Here is an 8896-nt window from a genome sequence, read left to right as displayed (position 1 = left end):
ATGTGCAGCAACGGATAGCTATCCTTAGGGCAAGCTTTATTTAGATCAGTGAAATCTACACATATTCTCCACTTGCCATTTGCCTTCTTGACGATTACTACATTGGCTAACCAGTCTGGACAATAAACCTCTCGAATAAACATCGTTGTGGCCAACTTTTGCACCTCTTCCTTAATAACATTGTCTCTCTTAGGGGAAAATACTCTTTTCTTCTGTCGTACAGGCTTAGAGGAAGGATATACATTCAAACGGTGGGTAATGACACTAGGGTCTATACCTAGCATATCCTCATGACTCCAACTAAACACATCAGTACTCTTCTTCAAAAAACGGATGAGATCCTACTTAGTTTTTTCTTCTAAATTTGCTCCAACCCTGGTACACCTCTCGGGGTTATTCTCGTCCAAGAAAATATTTTCTAATGCTTCAGTGGGCTTTGCCACAACTCTCCTTTCCGCAATATTCATTGACTAAACTTGCTCGTCCATGGCCAACATGGCCAGGTAGCACTCTCTTGCTACCAGCTGATCTCCCTGCACTTGTCATATCTCATGCTCCGTTGGAAATTTGACTGACAGGTGATAAGTAGAAGTAACTGCCTTCCAACTATTTAAAGTTGGTCTTCCAATTATAGCATTCTAGGAGGACGAACAATCTACCACCAAGAAATTCACGTCCTTGGCTACTTGTTGTGGATATGCCCCCACCACCACAGGTAATGTAATAGTGCCCATAGGCTGCACCTTCATTCCATCGAAACCTACCAAGGGCGAGTTTACTGGACAAAGTTGGTCTCGTCCAAGCCTCATTTGCTAAAAGGTAGGGTAATATAAAATGTCTGCTGAACTTCCATTGTCCACTAACACCCTTCTAGTTGTATAGTTGGCAGTAAGCAAAGTAATAATGATGGCATCGTTATGAGGGTGGTGAACTTTTTCAGCATCCTCGTCTGTGAACGTGATTGCTTGCTCGTTCGTGGTCTTCGTTCTTGGTGATCGTCCGAAGAGCTGAACATTCTGCACTACTTTTAGGTATGTCTTCCTGGACTTAGACAACTGACCTGCTGAACTTCCTCCTATAATAACTCTTATCTCTCCAAGCGAGGGTTGCGACAACTCTTCTACCCTCCCTTTCAACTTCTCATCCGTGTGCTCTCGTCCTAGGAAATTTCTCAACTTTCTTTGTCTAATAGGATTTTCAATCTACTGTTTCAGATCATAGCATTTGTCCGTGTCATACCCATGGTCCATGTGGAAGCGGCAATACTTGTTCCTATTGTGCTTGTTGAGATCTCCCTTCATTTTCTCCAACCACTTCAAAGATGGATTGTCCTTGATTTGCATAAGAACCCATTCAAGCGGCATATTCAAGGGTGTATACTGTTGATTCCGTATCGGTGGGCCTGTCTTGTTGTCTCATTCTTTCTTTTCTCCCGTCCGTCCCTTCTTTGGACAAGAACCTTGTTCCGAATGACATAGTTGATTAGTTTCCATTCTCTCGACTCTTTTTCTCTTCTTGGCTATAATCGCGTCTTTTGCATTCATAAAATTTTGGGCCGAATGTACGAGTTCAGCCATGGTTTGAGGCTCTTTCTCGTAAAGTTTGTGGACGAATAAGTCAAAGTTAACTCCATTATGGAAGGCCGCTAACCATAACTTGTTGTCTATCTCATCCACTGTTAAGGCTTCCCTGTTGAAATGAGTAATGAAGGACCGCAGGCTTTCATTCTCCCCTTGTTCAATGGTTAACAGGCTGGACAAGGAACGTTTGTGCCTTTGTCCTCCAATAAAATTATTGACAAACAACTTACTCAACTCTTTGAAAGAACTTATTGTGTTAAGAGGGATCTTACTGAACCATACTCACGCTGGTCCTTTAAGGGTGGTAGGGAAGGCTCTACACACAATCTCGTCTAGAACTCCTTGAAGGTGCATTGTAGTCTTAAAAGTTGCAATATGATCAAAAGGGTCATGCATTCCATCATACGAATCCAAAGAAGGCATCTTGAACTTTGGAGGCATAGGGTGACCATTGATGGAAGCCGTGAAGGAGAAGTCTGTTCGGTGAACTAAATCTTCTACGGGGTTTGCCCTTCTCATGTTCTCCCTCATCTTATCCATAACTTTTCTCGTCTGGTCCATTTCCCTTTCCAAATGTGGCACCCTTCGTGAAGTGGTACCTCTTAATTGGCTTTCAGGTTCAACATTCCCTCTACCTTCTTGACTCTGGGATTGTCCTTCAATATGTTCTTCATGCCACTGCCTCCTTAGATTAATTTCCCTGGTTAACCTTTTTTTCTGATGGGTTAACTCTGCCATGGCGGTTGCCATGGATTGCATATGTTGAACAGAGGATGGTTGCATGATAGGCGCTGATTGATGATCGTGTTGGGGATTACTAGAGGCATCCCTACTTTCTTGATGGCTTGGACTAGTAGCCCTTGATCTTGTCTGAACCATTGCAACCTTTTGTCGGAAAAAGAAATTGCAGAACTCAAAGATGAAGTCTAGTAAAAATTCTTCCCACAGATGGCACCAACTGATGAACACAATGAAATCAGTGGACTAAATGTCTCAAGCGTCAATGATCAAAGAGCACTTGAAAGTCCTAAAAAAGCAAACACAAATTCAAAGGCGACCGGGGAAGACCGGCCATGAATCCTCCGATGATAAAGTTAGTATTTCTAGAATTCCAATTTTTGTGGAAGTGTCTGAATGACTTACCCTCTCGTGGATGAGTGCTTATATAGCACGCCTTTTGGGACAGTTACTTGTTTAGTAACTTCCCCTATCATTGAGGAATTTGGAAGACTCGGAGGTAACTTCCATAACTGCTATGGAAGTTACATTATTCGGGCTTGTTTTCTATAACTGTCATTGGAAACTGGCTAGGGTGATGAACCTTGACCTTAGCGTTCCAGACTGTCATGAGGAAAGAAATCTAGAATCCAGAAAGGTCGTCCAGGTACTTCCTTGGACGGACGACCTCACCATGGACTAGTATACTATAATGCAATCCTACATTTATTTCGTTTGCCTTGTTTACTTTGGACGACCGCATTGGACGAGTTTGGAGTTGTGTGTTATAATACACTATAATCCATTCAAGAAAATTAAGCAATACTAGAGTAAATGTGTCAAAAATGTAAAGGGCCTGCAATTTTCCATATAACCTTGAATTTGATTAAATTAAAAGATCTTCAAAATCAAATAACACAGTTAATTCAAAGAATCATATCGTTTCCCGGTAAAAAGTTGGAAAAAGATGAAGCTGAATTATATACAAAACTCTATGAAATTACATAATTTACATTCACGTTCATAGATGACTGGAAGAACAAAATCAAGTTCAACCAAGATGAACGGCAGAGAAGACACCATTAGCCACCTCCATGATATCATATGATGCACAATCATGACCGTCGATGCCGGAACACTCATCGTGATGTGTGCAAGCATCCCAAGAGCCAAGCTAGGCCTTGTGTTCATCAAATGTGATTGCATTAACCCCACTAGCGTACAAATATAAATGCATCATAACATGCGTAATACTGCTTCTCCCACTCCATCCAATCCTCTGGATGTTCATAATTCCTTTCAATCATTTTCATCTCACGAATGCGTTTCCTCAAAATGATCATACTTTCATCCACCAATCATCCTCCATTATAATCTGGCTCGTAGGAGTCTCTTCTAGCGGCAAAAACCATGGCACTTAATCGTCTCCCATGCAAGAGTCTCACACTTTTACATTCTGATTTGCTAAAGGGAATTAGTTGAGTAGCGACTATTGGGGAAAGTAGAGAAGTTATTTCCATTGCTAAACAAAAGTGGAATAATGGATGAGGAGGGACTTGGGTTTTCATATTTATAGATAGGAATTTCAAGATATAAGGATTGCAGAGCTTTGATGGGTACTCAGACACATGTCTTTTTGACGCCTCTCTTTTAATATTATTACTAGTGTTATGCCAATGCGATGCATGGTTTAATTAAGAGTCATATGTAACTTAAACAAATGATGACAACAACTAAATTTTTGTAATTATCTTAAAAATTGATAGAGATTTATAGAAAGTCGATAAGAATAATTATAATTTTGTGTCTATCCATGATTTGTTTAAAAAAATAAAAATTAAATTAAATGTTGATATTAGTAGTTATATACGTGTACTATGATTGTTTTTTTATTATATAAAATTAATGTTGATAAGAACAATTAGTGTGAAACCAAAATTCTAACCCCCTAAAATGCTAGAACTCATAACTCATAAATAAAGTAGATTTCCAATTGCTAATTAAATAAATCACTTAGAAATTATAGATAAATCAATAATTAAAAGATTGGATGAAGAACTTGGATTGTAATCAAATTAAAATTTTCATCAACTTAGAAATTATAAGAGAAGAAGATAAGAAAAAAAAATTATATATATATATATATATATTTTATAATCTAAAAAAGAAATTTATGCAATTTAACGAAGCCATTTGGCACAACCATAGTTTCTAAGCCCAACTTTTATTATATAGAATACTAGTCACTAACCCATGCAATGCACTTGATAGTTAAATAATAAAATAATTAATCAACCTCACGGTAAAAGGAAAGGCTAGATGAATTGATAAGAGGTTGATTTGCCCATCAAGAAAAAATCTAAAACATGGAAAAAAAGAAGAAGAAAGGGAAAACTATCTGTAAAGAATTGCAACCACTGTATGTTTACCTGGCTCAGCTCAAAGCTAGAATCCAAATTTAATTTTGCAACAATAAAAACATACAAATTCATATTAATTGTAAATCAGCCTCACTATACGTGCCAAGAATTTCAATAAACACTATTGCCACATCTATCTTTGTTCTAGACATTTAATTTACATATAAGCCAATGGCAACCGCAATTAGACAATCTTGACCCCAAGCATTCTCCTTCTAAAATCTCATTTATTTCCTTTTAGCTGTCAAAAGTGATTTCAAGTAACTATTACATTTACAAAAAATCTAAGCAACCTAACTCACCTTACATCTTATAATTAAGCTAATAAAATCTTATAATTTCATCAATGGAGCCAACAATGCTCCCTTGTGACAGAAACAAAGAGACATTAACATAGCATCACTTACTATTGATGATCCTATCTATAAGACAAAAGATAAAGAAAATCACCAATTTTCTTACATAAGTCTTGCCCATCGGGCTGATAACACACTACGATGACGATTTCTCTTACATCAGTCTAGTCAACAACTTGATAACCATGAATAGCCCAAATACGAACTTTTCCATCTATTGAACCACTGATGAAGTTGAAAGTTCAATTTGTGTATAAAACACCTTGAACGTTTAGAACCCCAATTTACAAATTATCAATTCAAGCTTATTATCAAACAATTAATGTGCGGAATATGAACATAAGCATATAGTAGAATTGATAAACAATCTTAGACCAAATAAAATCACATTCACAGCAAAAATTAAATGGCAAAGATTAAGGGAAGAGAGATGCAAACACAAGGACAGCCCACGATGTGTTATCGAAGAGGAAACTGAAACCCTCAGCGTAAAACCTCTCCGCTGCCCTCAAAGTGGTAAATAATCCACTAAAGAATGTAGTTGGGATACATGAATAGGAGAAGACCCTCCAAGCCTAATCTATCCAGTGTACCTAAGCCCTCCAAGCTCCTACTCCAATGAGGTTACGCCAAACCTATTTCTTCTTTAGCTTATCGGATTCCGCTATAAACCATAGCATAAACCAATATGAAATTGGTCCCTTCCTAACTGCTTCCCAAAGCACCAAAAATCCTTCTCATAGATATGGGTATGGTGAGAAAAGGGTTTGGCTAAGAACCTCTCAAGGATGTAACAATGGAAAGGAAGAGAGTAGAGGAATTTGAAGAGTCTCTATGTGAAGATTGTGGATGAGTTAATATTGTTTTTCTCTAGAGTTTCTCTCTCAAAATTCTCTCTGGAAGCTCTCTATATTTCGTGGGTATAAGGGTCTATATATAGTGGGGTGAGAAAGGAATGCAAAGAGTCAGTTTTTCCCAAACAGGGTGGTCTGGCAACTTGGCCTCGCGACTGGACTGAGTCGCAAGTTCAAGTCATGAGCTAATGGCCTGGCCAGCCTGGGACTTTTGTCCTGTAGTGAAACAGCTGGCATGACTCTTCAGCTCCCCTACATACTTCGAATGTGTGCCAGCTTTGGTGGCTTGCTAGTCGCGAGTCAGTTGCAACAACTGTGAGTCTCTGCATCCTTGCACAATCTCGAGCATTTCTTCACACTCTCTCACTCACTACCCTTGCCTGATTCCCACCTAAATACAGGGTTACTAATTGCAAAAATACAAGCAAATTTGGCACGGAATAAAGCCAACAAGATGGTTGATAAAATTCAACCTTACAAAAGTAATTACCATAAATAGGGTTAAATTGAACATAGGTCATTGCATCACAGCATAACTTAAAAATCAGAAACAATAACTCTAGCATAATAAAACAATAACATCGGGATACTGCTCCAACATTTATCCAACCTTGGATGGTTCCTTAACTAACAAAATAGATTTTTGGTTGAAACAATGAAACATCAATGAGCTCACCATAATTACTATGTGTAAACACTTTGAGTCAATGATCACATACCACTTGCCACAAACGAACGGTATGGTTGATTAATGATGAGAGCAAATACTGCATCAAGATAAACATCACATTCATGAAAATCAATAACATTTATACTTAATCCATAAAATTAAATTGGCATTGAAATAATTTACTTACATTATTCCTAGACCATGAGTGATCCAATATATCACCACTGTGCCCGCAGAACTCGGGCAATGGTTTCTCCAGAATCTGGAAAACATTAGGGGGGAAAATTACGCATGTTGTGTCTAATGATTTCCTCAGGCTGCTCACTTTACACATTTTCTCTTTATTAGCAAAGAGTGGTTTCGATTCAGAGAGATGATTCACTGTGAAATATAAGCAGGATGGGTCTATTTCTAGAATGTCAAGTTCATTAGATCTCTCATCCTTCACCACCTACCACAATTGCACAATCCCATCTTCACTAGCACTTGCAAGATACTGCCCATCAGGACTAAATTTCATTTCCAAAATTGGACCATCATGTGTTGGATATCTTGCCCCAAATAAAGATTATGAAAGCATTAAATGATTATAAACCAATTGACGAAGAATGATCCATACATGCTAAGAACTATAGTAATATAGAGAAACAAAAATGACCATATTTAGCTGGGATATTGTAAGCAGAAGAACAGAGTAAAGGGAAATGCAAAAGTCAAATGATATAATCAATACAGGCTAAGAACTACAATAATTCTTTGCATCGGAGTGGTAAAGGTTGTGCATGAGAAAACCAATTCATAACTATAAATAATTATAGATATAAACATGTTCGGAACTCTATTTTAAAAGAATTCAGCTACAGGAAATTACAAAAGGCTACAGATATAATTTGGTCTAGAACATAAGTTATATAACCTAGTTATATATGATTATGCAAGACGGGCATGGTATTAGATATTATAAATTTGAGGCAGAGATTCAAAGAGAGGGTTGAGAGAGACTTGACATATAGCAAGTTTTAATGAATACCTCTATCATTATGCAAAATCAAAAGGCATATTATAGATTTTTAAATGAATAAAAATTATTTAACGATATGTATGTTTTTAATGATATGTTGTATGTATTTATTGTTTCTTCATACACAATAGCTACAGATGTAAAATTTTTACCAAGCCTTTAATTTTCACTGATTCTAATTTCACTGAGACATTTTGTCAAACACTTAGGTTGGCCTATACAAAGGACACTAATTCTTAAATCATTCTTTCAACCATTATACCAGCAAAAACATGAAAGAGAATATTATAGGGAGACTAAGCAAGAAAACTAGTGAGACTCTATGTTTTTGAGAACTTGATCTCTGAGTTTTAGTTAAATATATTTTGGTTGGGTTTTGATCAAGATCAAACAGGAAGGTCGTCCACACATATATAAAACAAAGAAGAATTGAATAAGACAAGTCAAATTGGATTGCAAACATATATTATTAAATAGAATAACATAATTAAGAAATAAAAACTCAACCAGAGAGGATAAAGATTTTGAACAATTTATGGTGATGGGATAGGCCTGTTTTTACAAAAGGATATTGGTACCATTGATTATAAAATAGAGGTCAAGACTGGAGCCAGCAAAGGCTATGAACAAAGAGAGTAAGATTGAGAGAAAAGGGATGCTCTGCGTCTAAGCCAAAGAGAAAGGAATGAGGGGCAGCGTGAAGAGGGATGCTCTGCGTTTAAACCTGCATATTGAGTTTGTGTTTGTGTCTATCATGTTTTGTTTATTTTTAAAGATAAGTATCGGGTTTTATATAAAAATAAATAAGTATTGGGTTTTAAAAATAGTGTTTTTACCACCGCCTTTGGTGCAATGGTCACTCCACAAATATAAGTGCTTGTGGGGGGCAAGAGTCGAGGTTCAAGTCTTTAGGAGGGAGCTTCATGCACACATATACACTTAGATTAAGCTAAAATAGAAATTCTATCTTGTACAAAAAAAAAATAGTGTTTTTAATTTTATTTTTTATTTTTCAAATATTGTGTTGTGCTGATGTGGAAAATTGTGGTGCCAGCAAAGGTTTCGGTTATATATATAAATAATATAAATATATATATATATATATATATATATATATAATTTTTTGTTGTGTTGATGTGGAAAATTATGGTGCCAGCATATATATATATATATATATATACTAGTTGAAGGCCCGTACGTTGCACAGTTTTATGTTAAAAGTTGTAGAATATATATAATTATTATAAGTAAATAAGTAATTATTATAACGAAATGAAT

General features: G+C 36.5%; 1 long non-coding RNA gene across 1 annotated transcript; it reads right to left on the bottom strand.

Moving 5' to 3' along the window:
- Positions 1-6397: 6397 nt before the first annotated feature.
- Positions 6398-8360, bottom strand: LOC126706588 (uncharacterized). The gene is made up of 3 exons (XR_007648660.1): positions 8197-8360; positions 6785-7148; positions 6398-6694 (listed from the first exon to the last, which is right to left on the bottom strand). It is a non-coding gene; the product is annotated as an uncharacterized LOC126706588 (long non-coding RNA).
- Between the last annotated feature and the right edge of the window lie 536 nt (positions 8361-8896).

This window comes from Quercus robur, chromosome 2 (genome assembly GCF_932294415.1).
Source record: "Quercus robur chromosome 2, dhQueRobu3.1, whole genome shotgun sequence".
Lineage (NCBI taxonomy): Eukaryota > Viridiplantae > Streptophyta > Magnoliopsida > Fagales > Fagaceae > Quercus > Quercus robur.
This window is presented reverse-complemented; position numbering and strand designations above follow the sequence as displayed.